This window comes from Coturnix japonica, chromosome Z, assembly GCF_054131305.1.
Source record: "Coturnix japonica strain WE chromosome Z, WE-NBRP24, whole genome shotgun sequence".
Classification (NCBI taxonomy): Eukaryota; Metazoa; Chordata; class Aves; order Galliformes; family Phasianidae; genus Coturnix; species Coturnix japonica.
In genome coordinates this window covers 5,468,308-5,492,226 of record NC_140702.1, presented here as the reverse complement: position 1 = coordinate 5,492,226, position 23,919 = coordinate 5,468,308, and the positions used below count along the sequence as shown (strand labels likewise).

The 23,919-nt window shown below is 38.9% G+C and overlaps 1 protein-coding gene across 16 annotated transcripts in view; it reads right to left on the bottom strand.

The window, feature by feature from the left end:
* Nucleotides 1-23,919, bottom strand: part of LOC146753676 (uncharacterized) — a 73,369-nt gene that overhangs the window by 27,724 nt on the left and 21,726 nt on the right. For 14 of the 16 annotated variants that reach the window (XR_014939677.1, XR_014939670.1, XR_014939664.1 and 11 more), the window contains exons 1-2: nt 3,465-3,651; nt 2,738-2,840 (exon numbers count right to left, since the gene is read on the bottom strand). The gene's annotated coding sequence lies outside the window, so the exon portion shown is untranslated. Of the gene's footprint in view, nt 1-951; nt 2,688-2,737; nt 2,841-3,464; nt 3,652-23,919 lie in introns of those variants that run through there. The other 2 variants (XR_014939669.1, XR_014939674.1) reach the window with 2 other exon arrangements.

Below are 23,919 nucleotides of genomic sequence, written 5' to 3'. Positions count from 1 at the left end.
TTTGTTTGTTTGTTTGTTGTTAAATCTGATGCTTGTTGAAAATATTTGGCTCATAAGCTTGAACAAAAGATGTCAAATGAAAGATAGAGTTATGCTGGAAAGAAAACATTTTTTTTTTTCTTGTCAGCACAGCCTAAGCAAAAATACTCTTGATATCTCATATGACACAGCTCTCTGTGCAGGTTTATTTATTTAGTGTTGTGTGCTGTGTGGGCAGCATAATTTGAGATAGCGAGAAAACTAACGATTTTACGCTAAAGCAGATTTCTCAGAAAACTCCAGGCAGTTTAGAAAGCTAATCCATTGCAAAAGAAACCTCCACAAGGAAATGTAATAGAAGACAGAATGCATAACAGTTGCACTTCTCTCCATCTAAAATAAAATTGTGAAAACAATGAAGTAATTAAAAGAGTAGCATTTGACACAACCCTCCTTTCAGCAGCTGGGGTAGATATTCAAAGAGAATAATTTAAGGGTTATTAGGTGCCTATTTCCACAGTGCTTTGGAGATTCCTCTTCTAGACAAGTAGCTGGGCTCTCATAACTCTGGTACACAGAAATTCATGCTAAAATTTCATGGGACTTAGTTTCAGCATTTTTCAAAACTAACATCCTGAAGTTTATATGGAGGAGTTTTTTAAAACAAAACAGGCAGGCAGACATCACAAAAGCAAATCCAATCATTTCCTCTAAGACTGCATCAGAACAGTAAGTAAAATTAATGTTCTGATCTACAGAAACATTGCATTTACATTTGTGTAGTGTTCACAGGAAAAACTCAAGTAGTAAGAATTGTCTTACACTAGAGACAACATGTCCAAGTAAAAGATACTGAAGTAAGAAGAAGCAATAAAACAAAGCCCTAAACATCTAGGGAAACGAGTCTATTGGAGAAAATTTTTTACTGCATCCACAGTTCAAGCAACAGTGAGCTTCAGTATCCCCACTTACCACGCTTTGCTTTGGTCCTCATAGAGGTATTGATGTTTGCACCCTAAGTGAGCTTGCACAGGACACCAACTTGAGCAGAAGTGTTGATCAGTCTTAGGGTATAAAGGTCCTACAGAAGAATCTAGATAGGTTGGATATATGGACTGAGGCCAGTTGTACGAACTCCAACAAAACCGAGTGCTTGGTCCTACTCTTTCGTCACAAGAACCCCATGCATCACTACAGGCTTGTGACAAAGTGGCTGAAAAGCTGCCTGGAGGAAAATGATCTGGTTAATCAACAGCCAGCTGAATGTGAACCAGCAATATGCCCAGGTGGTCAAGAAACCCAGTTGCATCCTGGCTTGTATCAGAGATAGTCTAGTCAGCATGACTAAGGAGATCATCATTCCCCTTTACATGGCACTGGTAAGGCCACACTTCAAGTACTTGGTGCAGTTGTGGGTCCCTCATTACAAGAAAGACATTGAAGCCCTTGAAGGTAATCAGAGAAAGACAGCAAAGATGTGAGGGCTCTGGAGCACAAGTCCTGTGAGGAGCAGCTGAGGGAACTGTGAATATCTGGAGAGGAGGAGGCAAAAAGAAATCTTATGGCTCTATACAGCTACCTGAAAGGAGGGTCTGGAGAAGTGGGTGTCAGACCCCTGTTCCCAGGTAACTATAGATAGGATGAGAAGGAATAGTCCTGAGTGGTTCCAGGGGAGGTTCAGGCTGGATATTAGGAAACTTTCATCTCAGAAGGTTACACTGGAACAGATTGCCCAGGGTTTGTAGTCACCATTCCTGGAGGTTTTCAAGAAAAAGGGTAGATGTGGCACTTAAGGACATGGTTTAGAGAACACAGGGATGATGGTTGATATTTGAACTAGATAATCTTTTCCAACCTTAAAAATTCAATGATTCTTCTCAGAGGAAAATGAACCTGAAGTTTCCAGGTGCAAATCTAATGATGTTCAGGCTTTAATGTTGACATTCGGTATCTGAGCAAAAGCTTGGTGCTTCAGACAGCTTTGAACCACATGTGATGAGAATATTTGGTTTGTGGAAACCAACTAAATTTATTCTGAGTGAAAACTATAAGCCATGTATGGAACAAATATTAGGAAATCAGAATAATCTACATGAACTTACTGCTCCACTCCAGTTGCATCAAATTGATGCTCATGTGAGCATAGCCTCCATCCTTCAATACACATATGTTCCCATTATCTCTAGCCAGCGGTAAGCATGAGGTTTTTGTGTGGACATAGTTCTTCATAGCCTTGCACTGCAGTTTTCTTTTGTAAAGGTGATCTTTTGCTTGGACAGATAATTTGCCTTTTTATATCTGATGTGCACACCAGTGAATGTAGTCAGGAGATTTCTATTGATTGCTCTCAAGCAATTTAGTTCGGTCATGGTTGTACTGGATTTGTAATTATACTGAGGAGAGGTACTATTGACTCTCCCTAGTAATTACCAAGCTGACATCAGATTCTTCTATAGCAGAAACTAACTTACATCTCTCTGACCAAGTTACCATGATGAGATGCTATTACATTTTTCTCATGCCTACCCTAAGCAAAAGCAAGCATATGATTTTATCTTCCAAGCAACATACAGGAGGAAGTTTAACACTATATTCCTTTTAAGGGTGTTCTGTGTATTTACAACAGAAAATACATTTCACCTTAATTACAACAGGTTTAGGGATCTTGGATATTCTCTAAGTACTAGTATATTGGTAGAAAAGCAATGCCAAAGTCTATTTGGGCTAAAAGATGGAAGATCAGTTGTTATCTGAATACCTGTAGTAGCATTAGTTGGGATTCTCTGGAAGTTCATCCTATTGACTTGGAGCCATTATTATCAGTTAGAATACCTTAAGGATCATATCAGCATCTTCGTCTCCTGATAAAAATGAGAAAGAATGTCAGCATTAGACATGGAGGCACAAACATATTTCCGTTTGCAGTAGAAACTGGAGGCAAACCAGCCTGTTCCAGTAGTCCAGAACAATACTTTTGTGGTCATAACAGGACTTTCATGTTCCCACTGGCGTGCATAATATGCATACACAGTTTTTGAAAAGCAAACCAAACCATATGAAAGCTTCAGCTACAATTTCAGACTTGGCGTTATCCATCATTGTCCTCCACAAAAGCTACAAAAACCAGAAGCTGATGCTGCTTGCTTGTTATTATTTGCTTTGCAGTTACTGACACCATTGTTGTGAGAAACAATTGCCAGGTTATGGCGAAGTAATCTCTGCCCCTGAGTCAACGCTCTGTTTGCCCTGTCTACAATATGACTTACTAGTGTCTTGGGTGATTGGCCTGTGACTAGGCTTGAGTGCAGGCAGAGAGCTGAGGAAAGTCTGGAGATGGTCAGGGATTTAGGGGGAAGTTTCTACACAATAGCAGTCATCAGGGCTGCTCCGTGTAGAAATCCAAGCCAGAAAACACCACCACACACAAAAAGGCCTGGCAATGGCAAAGACACAAGAGCACTCACAGGCACACAAGAAACACTTACTGCTCTGAGGCCCTCTCCCTGCTCACATCTTAGTTTCAACTGGGAAGAGACTGTTTTCTTTAGAATGTCTTGTATGATGCTATGTTTTAGTTTTAGGAGAAAAGCAATGTTGATAACACTCTGAAGTTTATAGTTGCTGCTAAGCAGTGCTGTACAGAGCCAGGGCAATTCTCAGCAAAGGGCACAAAGTGATGAAAGGGAATGGAATTAGGACAGCTGACTTACACTGGTCAAAGGGATATTCTACACCATATGACATCATGCGAAAGGAGTGCTGAAAGTGGTGAGCAATTGCTTGTGCATCATGTATTATATACATTCAAACATACATATATATATTCATAACTATTATCCTTTTCTCTATCTTAGCAAATTGTTCTGTCTCAAGTCATTAGTTTTACTTTGTTTCCCCCCCCCCCCCTACTTTCTCCCCCATCCAAATGGGAAGAGGGTAGTGAGCCAATGGTTGTGTAGTGCTGAGCCACCTGCTGGGTTAAGCCATAATGGCTCAGTTGTGTCATTAGTGCTCGAACACTTTCTAGCACCTCATAAACGAAGCAGCAGCACCTACACTTTCCATGCAAGTGCAAAGCTATTTTGTTTGTTCTCTCTGTGGTCAAGCATTAGGGATCCCTTGAAAGATGCTGGGATATTTGGTCTGTCAACAAGCAAAGCAGGTGGATCATTCCTGGCGCCAATCCACAACATGGAAAGGGCTGTGAATGCCTCACTGGAGCACAGGAAACAAGTGACAGAGACAAAGGAGGTCCTGCAGAGAGCAGCGCAAGAAGCAGCCAAGCTCAGAAGCAAGATTTGGCAGGCATGTTTGTTGTTATTTAAGTTAACTACAAAGGAAGGCCCCAGGAGGGAGGAAATCTGGAGCATATCCAGTGTGGACATGTGCTGTGTTTAGAGCAGGGTTAAGAATGCAGTTCTCAAAAAGCATAACATATAGGTATGCGTATGCAAATACAATTACTCACTGAAGTTTTCAGGAACCAAAAAACAGCATTTGTCTTAGCCCCAGTATTTGGTGCTGCCTGTGATATCAGAATTGTTGAGCTGAACATCAGAACTATTGATGACATTTTGCAGAGGACACTCTGATCTTGCTGCTAATTTCATGTATGGCAATATTATGTACTGCAGTGGTGGGCAGGGTGCATTTTTCATGCTGTCTTTGTGCTGGAATGGGAAAGATCAGACTCAAAACTCCTTAGATTGCTCTGTGTTGAGTATATCCTCCCATGGACACCTGTCATCTCTATAGAAAGCACACTGATATTTTGCAGTTACATCCTGGAAATGCCAAAAAGTTAAGACTGCATGCATAATCTTCCAATCATGCTTTTTCTTTATTCCTCATGATCATACTTATTTTGAGTATGCACAGAAAAGCTGATAAGTCTGTCATCTCCTTGGGGTAACATTTTCCAAAGACTTTAAATTAGCTTTTTGAAATAGCTTGAAGATGAAGGGATCTAGCTCTCATCACAAGTCAATGACTGTGTTCATATTAGCAATTTTCTTGCAACAGCTGAACAGAAACACTGATGCAAAGCAATTGTTGCTGAGCTCTTTGCATGCCCTTTATGATAGAGTGCAGTAGGGGAGGGGAATTTGACTCAGAATTATATACTTCTGTGAAAATTCAAGCAAGTTCTGACTAACGCTGCTAATAGAGACATACTCTTCAAGTTCTTCATAATGCAAATACTTCAGATGCATTTGAAAATAGTGCTAAAATCCAAGGTCAGTTTCTAAGACCCTGTTTGTACAGTGGAAAAACAGATGAAGATGGCTGCTTCCTGTCATACACAACTGATTTCTGCAGTAATCCTGGCAGGCATTAAGCAGAACAAGACATAAAAATTCTCAGTATTCTTAGTGAGCAGCAGCAGGATATTTACACCCAGTGTTCCAGGAAAGCAGTAAAGCAGTAAAAGGTTACGTTGTTTAGACTTGGGGGACTAAAACTGATCACTGAGCCTTGTTTCACTCACAATTAGAATGCAGTGAATAAAATTAGCAGTTTAAAATCTGTCTGCACTGTTATTTCTCAAGTAGCACCATATAATCTTGTTTGTTTCATGTTTTATTTTACTTTTGCAACTTAAAATATATAGGCATCACTCATTGCATTGCTGTCTTTTCCATGACATGCCTGAGCAGAGTCCTTGAAATTCACTTATGTTACTTCCAGAATTTAACATGATTGAAACTAATTTTACTATCATTGTTAAATGTACTGAGCTCACATGAGGAGCTATTTTCCGAGGCTCATAACCTAACCAAATCAAATCCATTTTTTTTTTTTTTTTTCCTCTGGAATACACAAAGCACATGTCTGCCCATTACGGTCTCCCTCACTGCTAGCTTTTAACTTCCAGCCTCCAGCTGTTTTGGCTGGGGAGCTGCTTAACATAAATTAAATAAACAAATAAATGCAAAATGAAGCTAATGAATACTCTCTCTGTTCTCCCCTGCCTTCTAAGCTTTTCCACTGACTTATTCCTCAGGAAGCACTACTTTTAATGCAGAGTGACCGTGTGAACCACACAGGACTCATTGTCATGCTCAGGCAGTTTGAAGGGTTTAGGTTAGCTGTATCACAATCCACATCAGTGAGGAGAAAATGTTTTTTTTATGTACTTGCATGAAATATAGCAGAGATGTAATTGGTCTGATTCCAGTCACCGTTATGCAGAAGTATAAATAAAACATTCCTGGCCTTTTTGCTCTAGTAGCCCTAGAAATCAGCTATGGAGCTATTCTATGGGAACACAGAACAATTTCACACAGGCAGCTGAGAACTGCACAGAGATTTGTCTGCCTGGAAGACTCCTTCTCCTCCTTCTCAGCATAATGACAAAAAGTGAGCAGTGAACAGAAGAAAGCCTAACTGGGAGATCTTAAAACTGGAGCAGCACAAATTCTACTGGCACTGCCTGGGCCCAAAGAAGGGACAAACTTACTGCAGCAAAGGATATTGGTTCCAAATTGCTGTCAAAATTATGGGCTGGTCAAATAATAAAGTACCGCTAGGAAAGTCAGTTCAGATTCTGAGAATTGTTTATATATGCCCTGAATTTCATGAGTAGTTTTTCAGATGGCCTTTGTCTCTCTGGGTGGGGTTTTATTTTGAGTTAGGACAGATCTAACAGGCGGGACCTGCTGATTTACTATCGTATTCCCTCTCATTTTCAGATTAAGAACACAACAAGCAGCATCTCAACACTGAAAATAATAATCACATATTTTGTCTTCAGTTATGTGTATGTTAATAACAAAGGACGTCTCAGTCACCATAAACATTTTCTACTGGATGTTTCAGTAGTTTTTACCCCTTGATTAGTAAATCAGTTTTCACACTAAGCTGTGAATATAAGCTACATGTACTTATATAGAACTCAGAATTTGAATTCAAGGACTTGGACACAAGGAAAAAAAGAAAACAAACAACTTGCTCTCTGGACTACCTTAGTCATGTAGACATATAGTCAAACCCTCTGTCAAAATTTTTACATGTACCCATTTAATTGGCTGTGTAGTAGTCATCTATCAGCTATACTAATCTGATTTTTCAGCTTACCAAACAGTTAACCCTTTGAAAGATTTTCCTTTGTGGTGATCTAAATACAACTATGTCATCGGTACAAAATGTTTATAATAGCTCAACAGGAGCCTGAACTAGAGGTTTTCTGTCCCATTAAATTAGGCTCCTTGTAGACTTTTACATACAGCAAAAGAAAAATACAGTCCCAACCCCTGTGATCATCTCCTAGGAAACAGTCTGGTGGGGAACACAGGCAGAAGGCAATCTGAAAAATGACCAATTTGTATTCAGAAGTGCATATGCATTCATATCTAGTTAAATCAATAAGAACAGACAGACCTATGTACACGCACATGTGCTTCAGAAAGACACAGAGGAGATTTCTGGACTGCGTTACCATGAATGTTTCTAAAGTCTATGCCAGCATTAAGTTGCATTTAGTTCTTGTGTTGGAAACTGAGAGGCCAGGAATAGGCTGAACCCAAAATGTTTCTCGTGTCATAAAAGCTCAGCTAGGCAGAAAGCTGGGAACATAGTGGTTGACAAAGATAGAGCAGAGAGCTCCATGGCTTATCCTTAATTAGGTGTTGGCACTGGTTCTTGTCAAACAAGGGGAAAGAGTGTATGCTGAAGCACACTGACACACACAGACGGCACCAGTCACAGTTGGAGAGAATACAAAGTGCATTCAAGCTGGCATTGAAAGGGATTTAGATAAGTACTTGAGGTAACAAAAATCGAAAAAAGAGGATGATAGCAATGGAAGCTTTAGATGAATTGCAACGGAGTGCACCTTTATTACAGCTTATCAGTCTCCAGACAGCAACAAACCAGCCTTCCTACTGCATTTCTCTTCTTGGTCTCCTGGATTAAGGTCAAAGTAACTCAAATTTATATGTTCTGTCTCTTGCTGCTCACACATTCACCACACATCTTTGTGAATTGGTATACTAAGGATGAAAGCCTCAGCTCCTTGAATATAACAAAGGCATTTTTCCTGTCAAAGAGGCTTTGTTTCCCCCTCAAACAATTATTGGCAGGAAGAGCTTGCAAACAATGTGATATTAAAAGGTCATAATAGTATAGCTGGAATAAATACGCATCTGGCAGTGTGCCAGCCCTAATCCTTCTCATCTAGAACCGCTTGTCTATTTTACAATCGTTTGACATATTCAAATAACTAATATGTGGGTTTGTTAGTAATACATATAGACAGTATCCTAACATACACAAAAGCTGTGTGTTTTCACAATGTGTATAAGCACTTCAAGCAATAAGCTGTGCACATTTAGCTACCAGATGGTAGTTCTTATCACAGATAAAAGCACATATATGTTACTATAACTACACTCTTTCTCTGAAAAAAAAAAAAAAAAAGAAAAAAAGAAAATGATAAGAAAAAATACCCTTCCTATCACAGCTTACATTATCCACTTACTTTGGCAGAAAACAGCATATGTTTTATTGCTAAGGAAATGCAGTACTTGAGAGAAAAATATGATTTTGAAGGGGGAAAAAGGCAGAGAGCTAGGGTGACTAATGTGAATGTTCACTGAAAGGTTTGTCTCATGTAACAATATTATCTTAGAGTGCACGTGTTGCAATTAATGCATTTATTATCTGCACACATCATGTAACAGAAGTTCCTATCTTAATCTTCCACTCTTTATTTATTTATTGAACAACATGAGCTTCACAGGAGGTCTGCAAGTAAGAATTTTAGGGAAATGTTTTTCAATGGGGTACCATAATATTTTGTTAAAGAAAACAAACAAACAAACAGAAAGAAAAAGAAGGGAGGGATAGAGGGAGGAAAGGAGGAAGGGACAGATGGAGGGAGGGTAGAAGAAAGGAAGGGAGGGGGGGAGGGACAAAGAGGGACAAAAAACAGTAATAACAACAGGAAAAAAAAAACAAAAAAAAAACCAACCAACCAAAAAAAACCAACCAAAAACAAAAGCCCACAACAAAACCACGAAAGAAAAGGAGGATATTTGATTCACTAAAAGAGGAACATTAAGCTAAATTGTCCTTATGACCCAACCTACATCCTTTTGGAGGGTTATTAGGAGTTCACAACTCCGTTTCCTCCATTTTACGCTTCTTTATATTCCCTAAAATATAATATAATCCCTTCCATTAAAAACACACAAAAGTGCACAGAGAGAAATCTTTGAAAACATCCCCCTTGTGCTAAGAGCCTTCCATTCCCACAGGTGGGCTCACCTCCCTTCAGTTCACTGCACCAACACAAGCGGCTGAGCAGCCTTGCACACGTTTTGACTAATGCTGCCCCATGCTCTGTGGGCCAAATTGTGGCCACTCTCCATGGCAAGAGCCCAGCAGCACTGCTGGGCTGCAGCCAGGAAACGTCCTGCTCTCTGATGCAGCCCCAAATGCATCTGCTCCAGCAGTGCAATATATTCCACTTCAGGTCAAAAGCAGGGAGAGAGTGGTATTAACGTTACAGTAATCTGTAAAGACATTTTCACTGGGCTAGATAGGCTAATGTTATATAGAGCTTTTAAAGGCTGCGAGGATAAGGAACAGCAGTAATTCTCAGGGGAAGACGCAGCGTGCAGAATATAGCCCTAGATGACAATAGATGGAGCATTGTCATAGCTGAATGAAACAGTTCCTTGTTGAGGATGTTAGAATTTGAATATAGATATAAGCTCACCACCAATTTCATCTTTCAGGCATCTAAAAATAATTGGGGGGGGGAAAAAAAAAACAACAAAAAAAAAAGCTTTTTCCTAATCGAAAGGAGAATTCCTCAGTGTAGGGGAAAAAGAAGGAGTATGGAAATAGGTCAGTCTTAGTGCTGCCTCTTGTAACAGGTAAACCTGGAACACTTCAAAGCAATAAACATTGTTCTTTGAGAGGGAATCAGAGGTACCTTTTGTTTCTGAAAATCAATATACACTACACATTTTGCAGGTATGGTGGAACTGTGATCAAGTGCCTCTGAAATATACATTGTTACACTGTGATTATTGAATACGCCACTACAATGCAATACAAACATGTTGACACACAGAACTGAAATTTGCTGTTTGCAGCTGAGGGAAAGACAAAAACAAAAACCCCCAGCAAAACCAACAACACACACAGAAAACCAAGAACACATTTTTCAGCTTCTCTCCAAGACATCTCAGAGAAACTAGTTCAAGATTCACGCCTTTGGGCACATCAGAAACCATTAAGAAGTACATTTCTGGAAATCACCGTGTATAAAAATTCAATTTAGGCTGCTAGAGATTTTCTTTCAAGCTCTAAGGAAAAAATATTTGGCTGGAAATGAACCATCTGCAAATCTACACAATTAAGTGTAAGGCTGTGTTTTAATATGCTTCAAAACATGTGGCACTGACATGAAAGATAACTTAAATAACAGAACAATAGAGATTCAGTAGATGGAAATATATTGTTCTTTAATTAAAAAAAATAATAATAATAGCTTAAGATCCATCACAGTAGCACATCATTTCTCATGTGAAAGTACAGGCTTCATTTATATTTTGCTAGTGGTTAATTTTCACTCATCTCACTCCTTCATCTGCATCTTAATGAATACATGTTAAATGGTTGCATTTTTAGCGGACCTGATTGTCCTCTCTGAAGTTCACTCTTTGCTACCATTTGGCAAACAGGATTTTGTCTTTATTTGCAAAACAGCACTCCCTGTAACCTCATTTTTAGCAGCAAGCATGTGTGTCTTTACATGGGTTTCCTCTCCAGGAAGAGGAGTGGTGGTGTGGAAGGTGGCTGACTGGTGGGAGAGGTCTGTAGGAAGTCCAGCTGGAGTGCACTGACTCCCACCCCCTCTGCTCAGCCTTCTGCATGCTAATCACCCTGACCAGTATCTGTCCCTGACAGGCAGCCTGCTCAGCCCAGCAGTTAACAAATGCGATCTGATGGCAACCGTGCCGGCTGTGCCACATGCTCCAGTAGCTCTTGCACCCTGCTTCTCCCGTTACACAGGCAGCTGGAAAGAGTTTACGGAGCTGTAATTGCCTTCGTTATGAAACATCTTCACCTGTTTTCCAGAGCTAAGCTGAATCACAGAAGAAATTATTAACTGTGGCTGTTTTCATACCAGCTTAATTTGAGCTGATGCTGCTGTTCACTTAACACAGATGAATAGGTGTGTAGGACGAGACTTTAAACTGAGATGACACACCAATGAATATTTGCTAGCAAGCGTACCGCAGGGAGCTGGGCTGAAGAACAACAGACAATTGTTAGAAGCAAACGGATGGGGGTGAGAAGAGGGGAGAGGAGCCACTGCCATCAGTGCCTGTGCTGACAATAATTTTCCAGCCTGGTGTTGGATTTTAACAGCTAAATACTTTAATTTTTTTTCTTTTCGTTTTTTTTTCAATTAGTTTCCGCAAACGTTGGCAAACACAGACTGACTTTTTGTGCATACACAATGATGTGAGAAAACAACACAGCATCAGACGTGGCCAGAAATACACTACTCAGCAAAACAGGCATTAAATTTTAATAGTCTGCTTTCATTTTCACTGCAGTGTGCTTCAAAACGATTATAAATTACAGCATTCTGCTTACTTTTGACTAAACAAGGCATGTTCTAGCATTTGATTTAGAAGTAATGCATGCTTGACATATGAAACAAATCTTGCAGATGTAATTTATCACACGGTGCTGTACGTTTCAATAGAAATAGCTGCACTAGCGATCACCACTTTGATGACTGGCTATGACTTAGATGTGGCATTTAGATAAATGCGTTGTTGGAGTAAGAATAAGGCCAGGATTTACCTGCGACCTTCAGAGATGAGGGGGCACTCCTCGCGTTTGACTTCCAGCACCATTAATCAAATACCTCATCAGGGCTTAGAGGAAGCGGGCCCCACGTGCAGCACCTTTGTAAATTAACTTCACTGTGAAGTCCCCGCAGGTTGCAGATGAACAGTCCTTGACCTTTCTGCTCTCCACTCCTTCCTCTGCACATGTGCTTCACATAGCTACAATTAGCCCAAGTGCGGTAGGAAAGAGCTGCAGAGGCTGCACACCCACAGCCAGGCCCAAACACAAGGCAGAATTAAGCACTTGCTGATTTTGGCATTTGGTTTTGTATGGTGTTCAACAGTTGCCCGTATTATTTGCATGTAAATGTGTTATTTTGAGTGCTAGTCATTACAGGTCAGTGTTTGTCTCCTTCTTGTAGGAAGAGAATAGTATAGTATAATTGGAGAAGCATTACTGAATCTTTTAGATGTGTCTTTTTTATCAGTAAGACTTTAGATGTATCAAGTCCAGGTTTCATAGCCAGTGCCAGAGCATTTGGGTGACTTTCTGCTAACTCAGAGGTCTGCCTGTCTAATGAGATGAGTCAAGATTCTTGCATTCAGCCCTGATGCAAAGAGCAACAGGAGAAATGAAGTAGCCTATCTGGGGATGTGGGGATGAACAATGTCCATTGAAAGGCAGGAATTTTGTAAACCACAGCTTTCTGTGAAGGATCACTCCTCATTCTGATTACTTTCCTCTTGAATATGTACCTTTTTAAAGCACTTAATTGTACTGCTGATGTCATATTAAAGCAACACAGCCTTACTTGCTATCCTAAAATGTAAAGCTGTGTTTGTAATTAAGCTGGTGTACAGTTGCATTGACATGATCTCTAGCTTATTATAGCGAGGCTTAATTAACTTGTAAAGCTTTTGAAACCTTTGGAAGAAAGCTTTCTGAAAATGCTAAGTGAGTCATGTTCACTTGCACCAGCCAAGAAAGCAGACTGAGAGACTCCTATTATATATTCTGTCAAGAAGCACCAGCTACAAACAAGTTTCTTTTTTTAAAAGTCTTAATAAAAGGAATATGCTGTTTTAAAAAATTGGATATGTCCATCCTTTGCACACAGATGAAATCTGAGCTAAACTGTGATACCTCCCTTGCCCAAAGTATTTCAGAAAGAAAGGGATCACAACTTTTAAGTTCAGATTATAAGGCATTATCTGTGGGATACAAGCAAGAAAGAAAATGCAGTGGACCATTTATAAAAGGCAAATAGAAAAAAGTATAGTATTTCAGGTCAAAGCTGTCCCTCTCCAGTAAAGGCAAATGGAGCACCTTCAATAGGAAAGAGGAGAGGCTCAGATGGAAGAACATGAGTGTTTTTATTTATTTCCCCTCAAATTCTCCATCTTTTAGGAACACCACTGTGTAATGTATTTTCCCTTTGTAGCTTAACAACAGGAAGAAAAAGCAATAGGAAAGAAATACTGGAAAGGAAAGCTGCAGAAGTTTCATGTTCTGCCCCTCCTGAGAGCTGCTATAGGTTTGCGTTATTACTGATTATTCAGGCCCTTGTGTTTGGGCACTAAGTGGCAGAGGGAAGTGAACTGGTAAAATTCACTTCTGTTTCGGGGTAGAAAGAAACACTATCTGTATATTACATCCTCTGCACCTTTATCCTAGTAGTTTTCCCTATTTACTAGGCTCTATTAATAGATCTTTCAGCAACCTGCTAATAGAGAAACTCTCACCCAGAAAGCTCTGTACATTTCAGTGTGATCCCATACAGGCCAAAAGCCACAATAAATGAAGCAATGCAGACTTGAAAGCAGCCGGCAGAATAGCATAGTTAAAGAGCTCCTTCTCTGTTTGATAACTGGGCCATACAGAAAAATAGAGCTAATGCTGGAAGATCATATACATGAAGTAAAGAACATCAGGAATAGTGAAATCCTTTTAGATCTGATGTAGCTTGTGGTCTTTAACTTCCTGTTTCTTCAAACTAAGAGAAGACTATTCCTGTAGCAGACAAATATGAGCAGTAAATATTATAAGTATTTAAACTTCCTTTTTGCATTCTACTTTATTCTGGAGAGAAAAGGTTCTACAAGAACTGAAGCTTTGCTGGTAAGAGAAGGATTCAGAAATTGGGACTGAGAAGTGAGACTTTTGCCTCAAACAAATTTTGTAGGTACAAATTTTAGAAAGACACACCAAAATGTACTTCAAAAAATAAAACAATCACCGAGTAAATAAATAAATAAATATCCCCAATAAAACAACATAATCCAAACCCTGAGTTACGTACTGTGTCTTAATTCAGGAAAACCAATAGGAAGCAATTAAAAATAATTAAAATCATGAAACTAATAGCTGAACAAGACATGTTGCAGGAAATCACCTACTAGAAAGGAAAATCTGTTCCTCTTATCTATCAGACCAAGAGGGAGAGAGATTGAGTCTAATGGTCAGTTTGCATTATGAGAGAGGCTTGACATGGGATTTTTCATGTTCCTATGCTAGGAACTGTTCTCTTTATTAATGCTCTGGGGGAAAAAAAGAAAAAAAGAAAAAAAAAAAGAAAATAAGTAAAAAAATAGGTGGGGAAAAATTTGCAGACACCACAATTATTTAGATTAGCCATCACTAGAGAAGGCTAAGAAGGTCCTAAGGGAACTTACAAAACTAAATGAATAGGAAGCAGGGCTACTTGCATATGAAGCTGACAAATACAAGATAATGCAGATAGGAAGGAGTAATTAGAAGTAATCAGACTAAATTAATTATAAACATCTGGGCATCTGAGCAAACACCACAATGTGAAGCTCCACACAATTGAGCTATTGAGGAAGCTTGCAGCTCTGTAACGCCTCCTTGGGCTTTTCCTAGAATGCATGGGTATACTAGGGCAAATTAAAGAACTGCTGGCTTGGTCCTGCTCACAGTGAGATTCTTGTCAAGTTTCACAGCTTAAGGATGGGAGAAGGCTGTTTTCCTTCCCCCTCCAAGTTAAGCACATTGAAGCTCTTCACTCATTTCAGGGATGCTATTTCCAAACTCCAAACAAGTATCATTTGTAATTAACACTTTAAAGAAGTCCTAGGAGCCACACAGGATTCCAGCAAGTGTAATTAACGTCAAGTACAAAGTGGTGCTGCCCTCCTGCTGCCCTCTCCACCTGCTGCCCGTCTGGAGCTACCCCCCTGCTGCTCCATCCACCTGCTGGCTGTCTGGGACCGAGCTCCAGCTGCTTCACCCACCTGCTTGCCTGCTTCCTTGCAGGCACCCTAGGCATGCTGCTATCCCTCTGTGCCCAAAATGGTCTCCTATGAGTTGGCAGTGCCTCCAGAGTGGGGCCTCCCATGGAGCAGACAGCACCCTTGGAACAAGGAGAAGTGTGGGAGGGCTGCCAGGGCTGAGTGCAGGCAGAGGAGTTGCAGGTGTGGAAGGAGGAGGTATCCTCCTGATAGCACCAGGAACTCATGGCCTGAGAGATGTAAGGCAGCTTGGGTACCCTTGCCGGATCTGCAGCTCAGGCCACAGCACCCAAATCTAGTTCCAACTTATGGTTCAGTATGGGTTGGAAACTCCTGTTTCCCTTTAATCGAATCTTACTGGAAAGGAAATAAAAGTCTTCAGTTATAGGCAGAAGCACTCAGGAGTATTTCAGATATCTAGATTTTATCACTGTTTGATTTCAATCAGAGAAGTGAGAAAATATTTAAAAATAACATTAGCTTTTAATGGTTATCATCCATGGATCAAAAAGACCCTCTACACTATGCAGTTAACTCCTATGCCATCAAGAAAATGAAAGTGTTCTATCATCACCTGCTGGAAAAGAGCTCTGAGGAGAAAGACTTAGGGGTGCTGGTCAACAGCAGCTTGGACATGAACCAGCAGCATGCCCATTTTGGCCAAGAAGGTCAGTGGTATCTTGGGATTGCATCAAGAAGAGCATGACCAGCAGGGAGAGGGAACTGATCTTTCTCTACCCTGGTGAGGCCACATCAGGAGTATTTAGACCAGTTCTGGGTTCAGTTCAAAAAAGACAGGGAACTTCTGGAGAGAGTATAAGGATGATAAAGGGCCTGAACATCTCCCATATGAGGAAAGTCTGAGAGGCCTGGTACTGTTCAGCCTGGAGAAGAGAATACTGAAGGGGGATCTCACCATTGCTTATAAATATCAAAAATGGTGTAGTCAAGTTGATGGGACAACTCTTTTTTCAATACTGTGATTCTGTAATGTCTCTTTTCCTTTCACATTTCAAGCTCTTCATTTTTGTCATCAAAGGAAAGCATCCCATTTGCAGAATGACCTGTAGTTGTTAAGGGATTTCATAGAATCATAGAATGGCTTGGATTGGAAGGGACCTCAAGGATTGATCACCAAGCTCCTGTCCCCCTGCTGCATGTAGGGCCAACAACCTCCAAATATAAAAGAAGGCCAGGCTGCCCAGGGCCCATCCAAATGAGCCTTGAACACCTCCAAGGATGGAGAATCTACAGTGGGAATCTGCAGCCTCTCTGGAAAGCATCTCTCCACTCTCTTGGTAAAGAACTTTTTACTAGGCAGTGTGTATATCTATATAAAAATACATACATGCTTTATTTTACTACAATGGACCTTATTATTTTTACTTAAAAATGGATTGTCCTCCAGATTTGAGACAAAATTCTGATATAGTGAGATTTAACTTCCTTGAACCACATATCAGCATGTTGGAGCACCTTGGAACAACCACAGGTAACCATGATTTGTACATAAATACAAACACAACATCAAAGAAAGCTGGTATGCATAAAATAGAAATCCTTTACTTACAAAGAACATCTGTCCTTGGGGTGGCAAAGCTTCCTGATTGTTGTCAGTCTTACTTGAAAAAAATATAACTGCACCATCCCTTTCAACATGTTACATGCATTCAAGTGGGATCTTTAGCAATCCATAACTTGAATATACTATATTTTCAGCAAGTCAGTAGTTTAGTTGTTCAGTAGACCCAAAGCTCAGCCAGGAATAATCTCTTTGGTTAGAAAAGGTACAGAATGGAAATGAAAAGAGTCTTGCTGATAGAAGTCTTCCCATCTGTATGAACAGTGGGAATTAGAGGGGTGTTTTGATACATATTTGGATATTTTAAATCACTGGAGTAAGAGCAGCTAAAAACAAAAAATAAAAATAAACAACAACAACATCAACAAACAGGCATCATTATTAAACATGGCCACATGCTAACAAAGAGGAAAATGATGGGAAATTTTTACTGCCTTTTTTCTTCTTTACTGACTGCACGGTATAGTGTGAAACATTTACATCTGAACAATTTGTTATGAGTTGTAATAGAAAGTAAGCAGTAAATGTTTACAGAATAGTATTGCAGCCATGAGGCTTGAGGAGCTTTTTGTAATGCTGTGATGTAATGGTGTGGGGGTGACTCATTATGCTACATAACTGATTTTTAAACATAGCCTTCAGATTGCAACTTTTCTTTTAAGAAAGGCAGGTTATCCTTCTTGTTCATAGTCCTTTTTCTCCTTTATTGCCTATATTACCTTCACTGCTCATGCTGGAGACCAAGGAACCTCTCGGTGCGGGATACTGCCTTCCCACTTGTTCCCAGCGTCAGTGGGAGAAAAGCAAATTCCCTGCTCAGGAAACAGCTTCTTGCACATTCTACTCAAGCAATTACTGATCTCTCTGGCTGCCACAGCTTAGCTGCTTCTCTCCAAACATGGTGTGTTCCCATTGATTGTAAAAGGCATGCAAGATGATATGCCCAGCTATGCTTGGAGAATGTATTTGCCATATGCATCGCACTCCTGCTCCACGCTAGCTCCATGAACCATGTTGGCACTCCTGTTCATCTACACACTAGATTGTCTGGTTTGTACTAAGACAGGGGAAGGTCACACATAACAGTGATATCAAGCTAATGGCTTCAGAAAAAGCAATGCTTTTTTAGTGTTTATCAGAATGTAGCTGTTTTCCCAAATTGTGAAGGTGAAAAATTGCTGTTTTTGATGTGAGTGCTTGGGATCTAAAGTCTTCAGCAAAATACACAATTGCTACATCTTTCTGCTGTCCTACTTTGCTAAATGACCTACTGAACTGAACGGAGCTTTTTCCTAATCCACCAACAGCAGTTGGCTTCCTTTCCTCCCTCCGACTGTTCAGTCGTTTTATCAGCTTGAAGTTATGGGAGAAAAATAAAATGTCAATAAATGAAGGTCCTGGCATTCATTCTGTGTGCTATTTGCTAGCAGCAGTAAAAGGGAAAAAATGGAACTAGGCTAGGCAGTCTAGAGGGAAACTGTGGAAATTACTTGTAACTAAGAGGATGTGACCTTCTGCATAATTCATAATCATTAGTCTAAGTGACACTTCTGCAGTATGTGCAGTAGTGCTCTCCAGTACAACATGTCTGAGCCCAAATGGCCCACTCAGCAGCAGACAGTTTGTGATCAGATTTCCCTGAAAGACTGCTGTCTTTCAAAGCTACATTTTCTTTGTGTATGTGTGTATGCGAGCTTTATTTTTATTATTATTATTTTATATTTAAGTAAAGGCTTTTGTTCAGCTTCATCATGTGTGCAATTTAAGGGTCAGTCAAGCAATTCTTTAAAACTGCATAAAGGCAGTTCTGCTGTGCCTTGGAGACAGCACTGCGGTAACATTCTGTGCATATATCTGCATGATTTCTCAAAGCTAATTCAAATTTAATGCATTGGTAATTCCTTTTCTGCAGAAGTCACCCAGCAGTAATCTGAAGGTTACAGAATGATCTTCCAGATCTTATTTGATCTTAAGGGTTATTTCACTTCTGAAATAGTATAAACCAGGAGGCAGTGTTTTAATGGGTAGAATTAGACTTTCAAAGAGTCACTCCACCCTTTTTACAATCCTAAACATAGCAACCTGGTGTCAAAAATATTTTTAGTAGGTGAAGTTAAAGCATTTAAATCGGCTACAGGAAAGTTTACACCATTGTACTGTCAAAAGTACATTACAACACAGTCTCAAAACACTGGAAACTTTAAGAAACAGGGACAACTATGTGTGTGGGTGAGCACTTATTTATTCACCTAATTTAAACAAAATATGAGGATCATCAAAACTGTTTACAGAAAATGTTAATTATTCACAGCTAAATTTTGATGTAAATTGAACCTAGCCAAATGAACAAAATAAAAATTATGCTCCTCTTGGGGTTTAGATGTCACAGTACTAATGGGCTATTAGTTTCCATTTCATCCAGGCAGACACTTAATGTAAGATGTTACCGTGTTGGACTACATAAAACAGCAAGTTAAATTGGTTTCATTGACAATGACCAGCTCTAAACAGAATAAATCTTTTCAGTTTTAGACAGCCACATTACAATTTAGTCCTACTTAACCTTATGTTTGACCATGACAACAAGCAAGTATAAGGATATAATTAGATTCACTGAACCCAATGACTTTTTCCTGTGCTGTAGCTGGATTCAGTACAAACATGAAGCCAGCATCTGTGGCTTGGCTTGGTTATGAGATACAGCTGGCAAGCTGGAAATAAAAGCAAAAGCTGAGTTGTTATGAGAAGCACATATTTGGAGACACAAAAACTGTTTGGTTTTAGATCAGGCAGGGCTTCCATCCCTGACATATTTTAAGCAATATTTATTTGCAGTTTAATCCAGAAAATATGCCACAATGCCTTCCTTAACCCTTACAGCATCTCCTAAAGATCATCAATATAAGCCTTTTTTTTTTTTTTTTCTTCTTTCCCTGCTGTTTCCTGTGTATTTTCAGAAAATAGAAGCTGTATCTTTCCACTGTCTCAGACACTTGTTTTTTATCACTTACTCAGGACACTCTGAGTCTTAGACAAGAGAATTTAAACATCTTGTATTGTTGAGAAAAAGCGTTTAGGATGTCAGTTTCTCTCACTGAAGAAATATTCTACAGTCTGTACCGAAGGGAACAGATGTTTTGGTGAGGCTAATCCCAGTTGGCTTCTTCTGGTTTAATACTGTTTGTGGAAACAACTTTCTCATCTGAACGAATTGTTAGGAAAATTTGGGTTACACCAGCACCTTAGATTGTAATGGAGAGTCTTTTAAGTTTCTGAAAAGCATGTTTCACTGAAGTTCTTACCTCCACACATCAGAATAAACATGCGTAAAGGTGTATAAAAATTACTGTGTGACAGCAGTTTAGAACAATATGACTAAAATGTCAAGTATTTAGTCCCTGGAAGGATTAGTGATTTCAGGGAGCGGTCATCTTTTTGGTCAGCACAGGTAATGGTTGCCAGAGAAAAACACCACATCTATTTCCACATTAAAATAACAGTAACAGAATTGTTTCTAGTCATTCACATTTGAATCTGCTAGGGAAGAAACAAGGCCTTCTTGCAACTTCTGTAGCCTATTAAAATTAAAGATGAATAAAAAGTGAGAAATTAACATTCTTCTAAAGATGGACATAATTTGCAAGATAAATGTTTGATATTTATTATTTGCCAAGTTCTATTTTGTGGTGCTTTTTTTTTTTTTTTTTAAGATATTTTATTGCATGAATTCTGAATGTCAACAATGACTTATTACCTTGAACAAGTTTAAAAGGAAGTCTAATATGATTTCTTATAGCAAAAACCCTATGACAGCTGCTCCATAGAGTCAATTACACTGCTGTGTGCTCTCAAGCAGACTTATTTTTCACAGTCAGAATGAATGAGAAACAAGATGAACAAACATCTCCATAGCAATTGAGGTCTGACTTTCTTTGGTTTGCAGTGCTTGGAATAAAGGGATCCTGCCTAATGAACTGAAACCATCTATCACTGAGAAAGACAGAGCAAGCATTATTGCCCTGTCACCCCCAGAAGAGTTAACACAGAAAATATGACCTGCACAGTCTGCTTGTAGATTTTGGACTCCACTGAAAGAACAAAGCAACAGCAATGTAATTCTTAATGGAAATATATATATATTTAGAACATACATAGTTCCACTTAATGCTAGATCCAGAGACACACCCCTGCAGGAACTGAAGCCTCAAAATTAAAAACACTTTTAACTGCCACGTAAATTCTGATCTCAGTAAATGCATAAACAACAACAACAAAGAGAGGTCTTTCCTTAAAAATGAAAAAAATGAAATCCCTAGAGATTTACAAAAGTAGCCACTGGTCCCCAGAGTAAGATCTTCTGAGCAACAAGCTAAGCTTAAACACTGAAGTATGTATTTGTTTACGCACTGGTGTTGTAGATCAAGTAAAATTCAGGGTTTGCAAAAATATTTTCAGATGGTCTGTGCAGGCAGCAAAGCTACATACAAGAAGGAACCAAGGATATAATAAATAGCAGTGCTCTCCTCAGTGTTTGTTTTTGGGCATGGTAAACTTTTGAGTTAGATGTGATGTCTTGCATTACCTGTAGTAACTGCTTAGGCCTACGGGATTATAATTGGTAAGGTTTTTTAGCTTTATCTGTGGTGCCTCAGTCAAATATACCTTTGTAATACTGGTGTCCTGGTGATTCACTTAATTCATTAAAAATACCAATATTTTTAAGATCATGTCACTGCATTTAAGTGCTATTTATACTCCTGGAATTCTAAACTATGTTCATCAGACTATATTTTGACTCATCTGTTCTTTGAATCTGCTCTTAAAGAACTATGGAATTCAATCATTGTATCCAGGCAGAAGAAAAAGGAAGAAAAAATAAGCTTTATCATGGTATATGTGGGAAAAGATTCTAAAACATAAAGTTAGATGCTTCCAGTTTATGTACCTAGTATATCTTTTATCATTCCATGCTGTTGTGTGCATTCAGTGCAATTACAAAGTTTGGGGAATATATCACAACATTATTAAAAATGTCTTTTGTATCATTTTGCTGCTGAAACCCTGTAATATCAGGCTCTCTCCCTGTGAAACAAATACAGAATGGCAAGAACTGTAAACAATTCCTTTTCAAATGTATCAATATGAATGTGAAAGTATTTTTAAAATGTTTGAATAATATATTTAAAAAGAATTAATTGGATGCAATTAACTAGAAAAGTGGTAACGTCTTATTAATGGCAAGGAACATCTGCTTTTATCTTTGACTGATCATGCGATCAGTCAGACTAATCTTCATTGACCATGAACTGAATTTCATACTGTCTGTGTGTACAAGATCCACATATTTTCTTTGGGGAATTTTATGTTTGCATCCAGTAAAGAGGGACGTGATTTTCCATGAATGGTGGAATCCTGTGTGCTAGATGGTGCAAGCAACCAAGTGCATTTGTGAGGAAGCCCCCTCCTCGGGGAGAAAGGGAGAGCAAACAAAGGCAAGATTTGCTTTCTGTCCATAGTCTAATTTGACTTGGCATTTACTGCTCTTGCATGGTTACATTTGCTTTATAAAAAGTCAGGAAGGTGTAGGTTGCCACTATGTCCTGTACATAGCACCACATCTCCAATTTAATTCTAACTTGGGTTGAAATTTGTTTCCTGTCATGTGGCTAAACCCATAAGGATTAGAGCGTCATCAGTTTGGAATTGGCCTTGAGTATGTTACTCATTATAATTGCACTCTTGCTAATGGTTGTGATCTCAGAATGTACATGTCAAAAAAATAAATAAATCTAAGCTGTATTGTCATCATGGACCTACTGCCTTCATTTCTACATTCCTTAGGCCAAGTTGCTTCAAACAGAAATGATTGCTCTGCAAATACACACCACCCTCCAAATCTGGATGAATTATTAAGAATACACAGCCCCCATCTTAAAATTCTGTAATATTAATTTAGCAAGAATTATTTCTAATTCTAAATAATTGGACATCGAAATCTTAAAGAGCTCATCAGATGAAAGGAGGTGAATAATCCATGTACTTACAGACAACTGTTTCTCCGGTAGAAAGAAAAAATGCTTATTGTTAAGTACAAATGCTTAAATTGTGAGTTAGGTTAACATTGCAATATAAGACCCACAGAAAGAAAATTCAAGAAAAAAAAAAGTGTAATAAAAGGTTTTTGTACTGTCTTGTGATGTCCTTACACACGGTTACAAACCATGGCATTACAGAGATCATGTACTGTAAATAAATAGATCCCCTTAATTGTCCAGTCATTAAGAACACTCTACAAATAAATTAAACTTAAAAAAGATGACAAGTACAATAATGGTTCCTTTGATTAAGCAATGTAGCAATATTTATATCTTTGCTACCAAGAGAGAAAAGATTAATTACCCTTCACATGCACTGGATTACAAGCAGTTTAGTGGCCTCTGCTTGACGACACAAATTAACAACTATTCTCTATTTTGAGAACATCTAAGAGCAACTGAGAACATTAATACCAGTATGCGTGCGTGCTCATATGTACACATAGGCAGTTTGACGATCTTTGTAGTACCCAGAAATGGCTCAGAAACTGAGTGCACCAAATAGATAATATTGCTGAAAAAGATCAACAAGAGGAGAATTAAGGGAGAAGTAATCTCGCATACCACATGAGAAAATTACATTATCATCCCAATGTAGATTGCCCAATATTCACAAACCCTCTCCCTTGATAATCATCTTCACACTCAGCTGCACTTCATAGCTTGTTGACCATGTTGCAATGATGTTTACTCCCTAAGTTTATTTGATGTTGGCCATTTGAAAACATTATCATTTAAATTAGTTCCTGTAACTAATGAGCAAGTTTCATATGTTTCACAGGAATGCAGACCTAAAAATGCTTGAAGTTAACAATCTCTATTTTGATTCACTATAAACATCTTGGGAAACAGAGAGCAGACTACAAAGATTTATTCCAACATAAAATAACACAATGAGAATTCAGGGGACTGAACACATTACATTAGAGGTATTTTTAAGACTATTTGGACATCATAAGATCCTGCCTTCCAGCAGAGCTAAGTCTGATAGATATGAGAGCTCAAAGAAAACTTGTTGTTTAATAGCTATCTAGGTAGAATAAATTTGGAGTGGAAGCTCACTTATCAATTCATGATATGAGATACCACATCTGTACTAAAACACTAGAGAAAACTACGCAATGAAACAAGGAGGAAGGTTATCAATTGTTGTATAGCTCTATATTCGATGGTCAGTTAGCTGTGGCTCTCCAAAACT